This window comes from Bos javanicus, chromosome X (assembly GCF_032452875.1).
Source record: "Bos javanicus breed banteng chromosome X, ARS-OSU_banteng_1.0, whole genome shotgun sequence".
Taxonomy (NCBI): Eukaryota; Metazoa; Chordata; class Mammalia; order Artiodactyla; family Bovidae; genus Bos; species Bos javanicus.
In genome coordinates this window covers 38,347,990-38,358,520 of record NC_083897.1, presented here as the reverse complement: position 1 = coordinate 38,358,520, position 10,531 = coordinate 38,347,990, and the positions used below count along the sequence as shown (strand labels likewise).

Genomic DNA, 10,531 nt, shown 5'->3' with positions numbered 1-10,531 from the left:
GTCTGTTAGTGTCCTGGTTGTCAGAGTGACAGCGCTCGCTGACTCTCCTGAACAAGCCGAGGGAAGCCTGACTGGCCGGTGGACAAGGCCGCACTTTTTCACCCAAGTGGACGGTGGGAGGGACTCCTGCGGCCCCTCCGCGTGCCCGACCTGCAGGAGACTGTGGCACTATAGGGTAAGGGTGCCCTCTGGTGCTTGGCAGGTGCACGGACCCTCCCCCCAAAGGCCTCCGCTCCACGCTTTTCTCTCCCCAGGGATCAGCAGGACCCAGGTTGTTCAGCTGCTTCCCCAGCAGCCCTTGAGCCGCCTGTTTGGAATTTTCCAGGACTGAGAGTAGCCCCACGAGGGGGCAGGGAGGGGTTACCATCATGGCTGCAGATGCGCGCTGTGCCCACCCCCAACCCCCTGCCCCCAGTCCCAGGCTCCCCCGAGCGTGCCACCCTGCAGTCCCCAGATGGCTCATCCCGTTAAGCTAAACCCTCAGCCTTCCGGGCGGCTTTAGGAAGAAAAGCAGTTCCGGTCCGAGCCAGCTTGAGCTTGTTAGGTGAGGGAGGGGCAGCGTCGCTCAGGGAGCCTTGACTGGCCGCTGGGGTAGACAGGCAGGGTCTCTGGGCTCAGGTTGGGGGCGGGGCCTGGAGCTCAGGGAACCCCTCTTCCCAAGGTGACGAGGGTCCCCTGACTCCTCAGGAGCCCCGATCTGGAGCTCTGGCCCAGCCTCAGAGTGAAGCAGCTTGGGAGACAGGCAACTGAGGAGTACAGGACCCAAAGATGGCCTGAGGAAGCCAGGGCCCAATCAAGCACAGGCACCCCCAGACACGTTGGAGAGAGCAAAAGAGTATCTAAGCAAAGCAGGCAGAGGGGAAGGGGCAGGATGCCATTTGCAGGCCGGGTGGGGTGATGCCTCTAAGGGGAGGCATCAGCTGTGGCGGGGACCTGGGTGACGTGACTGCTGGGACAAGTTCGGGAATGGTGAGGTCTTGGCTGGGGCAAGGAGCCTCCAGAATGTAACAATTTGCTTGTTCTGAGGAAGTTGGCGGGGAGAGGGATTGCAGGGCGGAGGATGATATGGTGAACTGCTGGCACTTTCTGAGGAGGACACAGGGTGAATCGAGCAGAGCCAAGAGTGGGGGCCTCCTGTGACCTTGCCGGGAGGGCGGGGCACATGTATCAAGGCCAGCGGCAGGACGGGAGGGAGCTGTCACCTGCCTGCCGCGATCACGGTGGGGTCAGAGGCTTCTCAGGGAGAGGTGACTGGGTCCTAGAGAACTCTCAAGGGTGAGCTGGCTGCGGAAAATGGCTCCAGCTCCTTCAGGGACCACCTCCAGCCACTTGGAGCTGGGGTGTCCGCATTCAGGGGCTGCAACAGGCTGGTTCCAGTGGTTCCTGACACCACCTCCCGCCTCCCGGGACCCCACGTGACCCCCTCCTGTGACCCACGCTTCTCTCAGCAGCACAAATCTGACCAGGCCCTCCCCACATGTCCTCTCCTGTGGTTTCCTCGCACCGAAGATCCACCTAACATTCGTGGAGCTGGCCCATGGGCCACGACCCGGGGTGCCTCTTCCTTGCCTACCACCTTCTGGTCCTGCAGGGTTCAGCTCAGCTGCTCTCTGGTCCAGGAAGCTGGAGAGGAGGCTGAGAGGGGCCTTGACCCAAGCGCATACCCACACAGCCTTCCACGTCCAACTGAGGTGAGCTGGCCTTTGGAGACACATGGAGTTCATGGACTGGTCCTCTGGTGTGTGGACCCCAGCAGCCCGTGGGAGTGCCCCAGCAGACAGGGAGGTCTCCAGTGTTTGAACACAGGCAGAGGGGTTTCCAACCCTCAGTGAGGTCTCAGGGCTTTGTCAGACCTCCCTCTGCTGCAGCAGAACCTCAGCTGAAAGCCAGGAGGCTGTCCTCCACTGGACCCAGGTATTGATGGCCCTTCCAGTCAGTTCAGTCACTCAGTTGTGTCCAACTTTTTGCGACCCCATGGACTGCAGCATGCCAGGCCTCCCTGTCCATCACCAGTTCCTGGAGCCTGCTCAAACTCATGCCCATCAAGTCGGTGATGCCATCCAACCATTTCATCCTCTATCTCGCCCTTCTCCTCCTGCCTTCAATCTTTCCCAGCATCAGGGTCTTTTCCAGTGAGTCAGTTCTTTGCATCAGGTGGCCAAAGTATTGGAGCTTCAGCTTCAGCATCAGTACTTCCAATGAATATTCAGGACTGCTTTCCTTTAAGACTGACTGGTTGGATCTCCTTGCTGTCCAAGGGATTCTCAAGGGTCTTCTCCAACACCACAGTTCAAAAGCTTCAATTTTTCAGCTCTCAGCTTTCTTTATGGTCCAACTCTCACATCCATACATGACTACTGGAAAAACCATAGCTTTGACTAGATGGATCTTTGCTGGCCAAGTAATGTCTCTGCTTTTCAATGTGCTGTCTAGGTTGGTCATAGCTTTTCTTCCAAGGAGCAAGCGTCTTTTCATTTCATGGCTGCAGTTACCATCTGCAGTGATTTTGGAGCTCCCCAAAATAAAGTCTGTCACTGTCTCCATTGTTTCCCCATCCATTTCCCATGAAGTGATGGGACCGGATGCCATGATCTTCGTTTTTTGAATGTTGAGTTTTAAGCCAGGTTTTTCACTCTCCTCTTTCACCTTCATCAAGAGGCTCTTTAGTTCTTCATTGCTTTCTGCCATAAGGTTGGCCCTTCCAGATGGGTTCCCAATCACTCCTCCTCTGTGAGATGCAAAGCATTCCTCAGGAAGAAGCCACAATTAGACTGTGGGTGAGAGGGAGGAGGTGAAGAGGAAGGGGAGGGGAGGAGGGGAGAACTGGAAAGAGGGAAGGCCAGTCCGGGGGGCTCCCATTGTCCAGGGAGGCCTGGGAATTCGGGCTGGGGATTGGACCCAGTGCTGGTTCCTACTGGGGTCTTCGGAGTAGTGGGTTGAGTGGGAGAGCACCCTGCCCTGGGGTGACTGGTTATGCCAAGAGGGTCTCATAGCTGGAGACAGGGTGGGGGCAGGTTGGGGGCTCCCCCTCTTTGGAGGCTGGCAGGCACAGGAAGCTTTGGAGTTAGAATTAGCTGGGAACAAAGGAAAAACTGGCGTCTACCTTGAAGGGCTTTGTGCTTCCAGCCACTGGGAAGGGGAAGAAAGGTGCAGGCTGCCCGGTGGGCTGGGGGGAGGGCCACCCGAGAGGCTGGAAGCCTGTGGAGGCTGATGGTGGACAACCTACCACTCCCCAGCCTGCACAGCACGCTGGTCCAACAGCTGTGCTCATCCACACAGACCTCCCCCAACAGGATTTTTAAAATTGGTTTCTGTGTTGTAAATGAACTGTCTTTTTATCAGAAGAGCTTTAGAGGCACAGACCAACAGCAGAGCTAGTAGTGAGAATTCCCACCCCCACTCCCAGCTTCCCCTGTTACTAACACTCTCCGTTGCGTGCTCCCGTTGTTACAATAATCAACCAATGCTCTACATTGTCACCCACTGAGGTCCAGTTTTCCGCCTTTGTCCTGGTGCCTGAAGCTGCCGGTACCGAAGACATGATGCCAAGGGACCCTTTCCCTCTGCCTCTGTACGTTATGCAACCCGGGACCACACACCCAATCCCTGCCAAGAAAGGGAGGGTTCCAGTCCACGGTCATATTCGTATTTCCTCATGTCTTTTTTCTGCCCCAGGATCCCACACTGCATTGGTGTCCCATCTTCTTTGGTTCCTCTGGGCTGTGACCGTCCTCGTTTTTGGTGTCTTGGAGGAGGTCCTGGAGGACTCCTTGGAGTTTTTCTGGTTTTCATATCTCGAGATAACAGGGTGATGGTTATTGAAAGGAAGCCCGTGGAAGTAAAGTGTCGTTCTCATCACACCCCAGCAGGACATCATGCTTTCCACATGACTCCCACTGTCAGTGTTGACCTCGGTCACCTGGTCGTGGTAGTTCAACGGATGTCCCCGTTTTCATCCTGTCCTCTTGGGAATGAAGTCACTGTGCACGGCCCACCCTTGATGAGTGGTGGTTATGCTCCCGAGATAGGAAGAAAGGGGCCAAGGCACAATCCTTAAAGAATGACACACCCATTGAGAAAAGCAGGATATGACAGAAACTGGTTAAAACTGATTATGTCCAAGATGGCAGAAGATTCTACTTTCAGTAGACCTTGAGCCCCGATGTACTGCATTAACATACTAAGTGACACACCCACAGGTGACAAGACAGTTCACAGGCTGACATAAAAGGCCAAAAAGAAGGCAATGGCCAGTTCTTGTCAGCCTCCACCGCTTCTCCAAAATAGTTGGGATAATCCTCCCCCTAGGTAGCCTATGAAGCTACCCAGCCCCTAAAAACTAAGCACCTATATTTCAGGACCACTGTCACCTCTGAGACACACTGCATTCTGCCTTTCGAGTGTGTTGTTTGCTGCTTAGTCACCAAGTTGTGCCCCAGGCTTTGCAACCCCAAGGACTGTAGCCTGCCAGGCTCCTCTGTCCATGAGATTGTCCAGACAAGAATAGTGGAGTGGGTTGCCATTCCCTCCTTCAGGGGATCTTCCCAATCCAAGGATCAAACCTGAGTTTCCTGCATTGGCATGTGGATTCTTTACCACTGAGCCACCAGGAAAGCTAAGGAGTATGTTTCTCTCTGTAAACCTGCTTTCACTTTATTCTGGCTCACTCTTGGATTCTTTCCTATATAGAGCCAAGGACCCTCACCCGAGACCTGGGCATGACTATGCTCTTATGGCCCGTTTTCCTGCACCATCTTTCCTGATGGTGGGACCTCAAAGGGCATAATCTCAGTCCATCTGTAGGGCTGTGGCTCTCCTCTGTGGAGGGTGGCTGGGCCTCGTCCCAAGCCAGATAGATTCAAGTAGCCTCTCAGGTGGTGGCTGACACCGCCTGTGGAATCCAGCAGAGACCAGTTCTGGCCATGAAGGAGCCCGAGGCTTTTGTCCTTTCATCTTTCTCATTCTCCCCTATTGCTCTGTCTCTTAGGACTTGAGAAGATTCACCAAGAGAACCATGCCGGCATCCTAATTACGGGGGCAAATAAGGGGTAAGCCAAAAAGTTCGTTCGTTTTTTTCCCTAAGCTGGTTCGAGTAGCACTTAGTTGTCTTTAACTTCATTCAAAATGATGCTCTTAGATTCTTTGGTGACAGCTGTCATATCAGTGAGCATTTTTAAAAAAGCATCAAAATCAGTAAACGTTTGTGTAACCATTTTAATATTGAAGATGGAAGAAGAACAGCAACATTTTCAGCATATTATGCTGTATTATTTCAACAAAGGTAAAAAGGGAACTGAAATGCAAAAAAAAAAAAAAAAGATTTGTGCTGTGACTGATTGAATGTGTGGAAAGTGGTTTGTGAAGTTTCATGCTGGAAATTTGTCACTGGACAACACTCCTTGGTTGGGGAGACCAGTTGAAGTTGATAGTGATCAAACTGAGACCTTAACTGAGAACAATTAAATTTACACCACGCACAAGATAGATGACATATTCAAAATATCCAAATCAAGCATCGAAAATCATCTGCACCAACTTGATTATGTTAGTCACTTTGATGTATGGGTTTCACATAAATTAAGGGGGCAGGGGGTTGGGGGGAACCAAATTGGAACACGGAATGGAAAGTGGATACTACACAATATTGTGGAATGGAAGAGATTATGGGCCCCGTGAAATGAACCACCACCAACCACACCAAAAGCTGGTGTTCATCCAAAGAAGATGATGTTGCATATATGGTGGGATTGGAAGGGAGTCCTCTATTATGAACTCCGGAAAACCAAACAATTAATTCCAAGCACTGCTCCCAATTAGACCAACTGAAGTCAACAGCAAACACATAATCTTCCATCAGGAGACTACAAGATCACATGTTTCTTTGATGACCAGGCAAAAACTGTTACAGCCTGGCTGGGAAGTTCTGATTCATCCACTATATTCACCAGACAGCCCACCTTTGGATTTCCATTTATTTCCGTGTTTACAAAATTCTCTTCGTGGAAAATATTTCATTTCCCTGGAAGACTGTAAAAGGAACCAGAAATAGTTCTTTGCTCAAAAAGCCAAACTGTTTTGGCAAGATGGAATTATGAAAGTGCCTGAAAAATGGTGGCTCAGATGGTAAAGCGTCTGTTTACAATGCGGGAGACCCGGGTTCAATCCCTGGGTCAGAAAGATCCACTGGAGAAGGAAATGGTCACCCACTCCAGTCAGTATTCTTGGCTGGAAAATCTCATAGAGGAGCCTGGTAGGCTACAGTTCACAGGGTTGCAAAGAGTCGGACACAACTGATTGGCTTCACTTTTTCTTTCTTTAGTGGGAAAAAATGGTGACTATGTTGTTCAATAAAGTTCATGGTGAAAATGAAAAATATGTCTTTTATTTTGACTTTAAAGCCCAAGGACTTTTTTTGGCCAACCCACTCACTGGTGACTCAGTTCCCCTCTATGGATCCTTAGGCCTGACTCCAGCTCCATACTGGATCACAGTGTCAGTCTGGTTCTGAGACACCAGAACTGTGCTGAAGAACAACTTGGGGGACTCTCTGAAGCTTCCTTGAGGTTTTCAGCTTGGCCCCCCATGAGGGCTGTTGGGACTAAGGCCCTCATAGCACCCCCAAACAGAAGTTGCAGGCGAGCACCTCCTTCTTGAGGGTCACAGTCCCTTCCCACGCTAGGAAGTGCACCTTCCTAGTCCCACTCAGTCTTCTTCTTGATTTCAACCCCCTCATTGATGGTGTCACTGAAATGAGGGCTGTGTTCCCCACTGGCATCTCTTAAGGGAGCCCGGATACCCCTGCGTGGAAGCTGTGAGTGAACGCCTTCTCAGGGCACTTAGTAATCTCTCCTGGGAATGGTCGTGGGTTGGACACCTTCCCTCCTATCTTGGTTATTGCTTATGTCCTCCTTGTCTCCTGACTTCTTGGCCTTTCTCCTGATCCTTGAACCTCTTAGCCAGCTTTCCCAGCAGATGGGTGTTGCCTCTTTTACTTCTGAGGAGAGGGAGGCTCTTCTCCATCTCAAGGTCCATATCCTGAGGGGAATTTCAGCCTTGAGTTGTTATCACTGCCTGGTGGGTACGAACCAGCCCTACCCTTCAACTCTATTTGTTTCTCTTTTGTGGCAGTGATAAAGGTAACCTCTAGTTGACTCAGAGCCTAGGTCTCCTTCCTCCTTCTTGAAGGATTTAGGCCCTGGGACTCTGGTGGGGTTTTTTCCCCGCCACTAATCCAAGGGGCCTCCTCAGGCTAACCAACCTGGCACATTTGGGGTGCTCAACAGGGAACCCACGGTTGCCTTTGGCAAACAGACCCTTTCTCTCATGGCTGGACAGCCACAATCCCAGTTTTCCATGCTTAATTAAACACCTTTTCTGCCAAATCCCCAGAGTCAGGGACTGTCAGGGATCAGGCCAATTATACTGTCTCCTAAATTGCCATCAATGAATAGCAAGGAGATATACGAAGACCTTCTTAAATGAACAGTGCAAAGAAATAGAGGAAAACAACAGGATGGGAAAGACTAGATATCTCTTCAAGAAAGTTCGAGATATCAGGGGAGTATTTCCTGCAAGAGTGGACACAATAAGGACAGAAATGCCAAGGACCTAACAGAAACAGAAGAGATTAAGACAAAAAAAAAAAAAAAAGATTAAGAAGAGGTGGCAAGAATACACAGAAAAGTGAAAGCGAAGTCGCTCAGTCGTGTCCAACTCCTTGAGACCCCACGGACTGTAGCCCGCTAGGATCCTCTGTCCAGTGGATTCTGCAGGCAAGAACACTGGAGTGGGTTGCCATTTCCTTCTCTAGGGGATCTTCCTGACCCAGGGATCGAACCCTGATCTCCAGCATTGCAGGTAGACTATTTACCATCTGAGCCGCCAGGGAAGTCCACAGAAGAGCTATACAAAAAAGATCTTAATGACTTAGATAACCACAATGGTGTGGTCACTTACCTAGAGCCAGACATCTTGGAGTGAGAAGTCAAGTGGGCCTTAGGAAGCATTACTACCAACAAAGTTAGTGGAGGTGATGGAATTCCAGCTGAGCTATTTCAAATCCTAAAAGATGATGCTGTTAAAGTGCTGCACTCAATATGCCAGCCAATTTGGAAAACTCAGCAGTGACTACAGGACTGGAAAAGGTCAGCTTTCATTCCAAGCCCAAGGAAGGCAATGTCAAAGATTGTTCAAACTACAGTATGGTTGTGCTCATTTCACATGATAGCAAGGTAATGCTCAAAATCCTTCAAGCTAGGCTTCAACAACACATGAACCAAGAACTTCCAGATGTACAAGCTGGATTTAGAAAAGGCAGAGAAACCACAGGTTAAATTGGCAACATTCATTGGATCATAGAGAAAGCAAAGCGATTCCAGAAAAACATCTGCTTCATTGACCATGCTAAAGCTTTTGACTGTGTGAGTCACAAGAAATTGTGGAAAATTCTTCAAGAGATGGGAATACCAGACCACTTTACCTGTCTCTTGAGAAATCTGTATGCAGGTCAAGAAGCAACAGTTAGAATTTGACATGGAACAATGGACCTTGGTTCAAAATTGGGAAAGGAGTATGTCAAGGCTGTGTATTGTCACCCTGCTTATTTAACTTATATTCAGAGTACACCACGCGAAATGCTGTGCTGGCTGAAGCACAAGCTAGAATCAAGATTGCCAATAGAAATATCAATAACCTCAGATATGCAGATGACACCACCCTAATGGCAGAAAGTGAAGAAGAACTAAAGAGCTTCTTGATGAAGGTGAAAGAGGAGAGTAAAAAAGCTGGCTTAAAACCCAACTTTCCAGAAACTAAGATCATGGCAGCCAGCCCCATCACCTCAGGGCAAATAGAAGGGAAGAAAGTGGAAGCAATGACAGATTTTATTTTCTCAGTTCAGTTCAGTTCAGTCGCTCAGTCCTGTCCGACTCTTTGTGACCCCATGAACTGCAGCACGCCAGGCTTCTCTGTCTACCACCAACTCCCAGAGCTTGCTCAAAATCATGACCATCAAGTCGGTGATACCATCCAACCATCTCATCTTCTGTCATCCCGTTCTTGGGCTCCAAAAATCACTGCAGACGGTGATTACAGCCATGAAATTAAAAGACCTTTGCTCCTTGGAAGGAAGCTATGACACACCTAGACAGTGTATTTAAAAGCAGAGATATCACTTTGCTGACAAAGGTCTGTCTAGTTAAAGCTATGGTTTTTCCAGTAGTCATGAGATCTGAGAATTGGACCGTAAAGAATGCTGAGTGCCAAAGAATTGATGCTTTCGAACTGTGGTGCTGGAGAAGAGTTTTTAGAGTCCCTTGGACAGCAATGAGATCAAACCGTTCCATCCTAAAGGAAATCAACCCCAAATATTCATTGGAAGGACTGATGCTAAAGCTGAAGCTCCAATACTTGGGCCACCTGATGTGAATAACTGACTCCTTGGAAAGGACCCTGATGCTGGGAAAGATTGAAGGCAGGAGGAGAAGTGTTTGACAGAAGATGAGATGGTTGGATGGCATCAACGACTCGATGGACATGAGTTTGAGCAAACTCTGGGTAGTGGTGAAGGACAGGGAAGCCTGGTGTGCTACATTCCACAGGGTCACAAAGAGTTGGACATGACTTAGTGACTGAACAACAACAACAAAATTGCCATCAAGACTTATCTCTGAAACACTATCTCGAGTGTTTAACGGGGTCCACCCATTTCACCCATTCAAATCCCTGGCAGCACACTCAGGCTTGTGGGATATCTATCAGGGACACTGGCAAAGTGCCAGGATGAATAATCAGGATCTGGTCAGAATCCATCAGACCCCTGTGTCGTCGTGATACCCTAAACAAAATGGGAGCGACTGTAGACCCCCTGAAAGAGTCTTAGCTAGGATGCATATTAGCTAATTGGGGAAAATTTAGACACTGGTTTAAGAAAAAAATTAATTTTCTTTTGTAATCCTGTATGGCTCCAATACAAACTAGAGGACCAAGAGATCTGGCTAGAAAATTGAGTCGTTGAGTTACAACCCTATCTTGCAGCTGGACTTATTTTGTCAAAGGAAAGGGAAATGGAAGGGAGCCCCGTATGTTCAAAGGTTCCTGTCCTGAATCTAAGATCCAGGTCTAAAGAACTCCTATCAAACGTGGCTGGCTCACAACCCTTCAAAGTGGCTTCTTCCCTGACAGGAGACTGATGTTTTGGAGAGTCCCCTTATGAGTCCAGCTCTGGGAATTCCCATCTCCCCTGATTCTGAGAGGGGACAGTCTTCCAGATCATTCCCCCTGACTCCTCATCTAGACGTCTGGAGACCCCAGGTCCCCTTGAATCAGCTCATGGACTTGGCCTTTGGAGTATTCAGTGATAGCAATAAGGTTGAAGAAGCAAACCAGATTCAGGGACAATAAGGATGAAAAGCACAATTACTGGGGGCAGCCCTGACCCCTGCACCACCTCAGAGTTACCCTCCATTACAAAAGCCCATGGCGTGGGCAGAGTTCAAGAAGCCAGGATCAGAGCCACTGTCTTGCCAAGAAA

The 10,531-nt window shown here is 49.5% G+C and overlaps 1 non-coding gene across 1 annotated transcript; it reads right to left on the bottom strand.

Moving 5' to 3' along the window:
* Positions 1–3,502: 3,502 nt before the first annotated feature.
* Positions 3,503–3,623, bottom strand: LOC133243594 (small nucleolar RNA SNORA57). Its single transcript, XR_009735145.1, has one exon. It is a non-coding gene; the product is annotated as a small nucleolar RNA SNORA57 (small nucleolar RNA).
* Between the last annotated feature and the right edge of the window lie 6,908 nt (positions 3,624–10,531).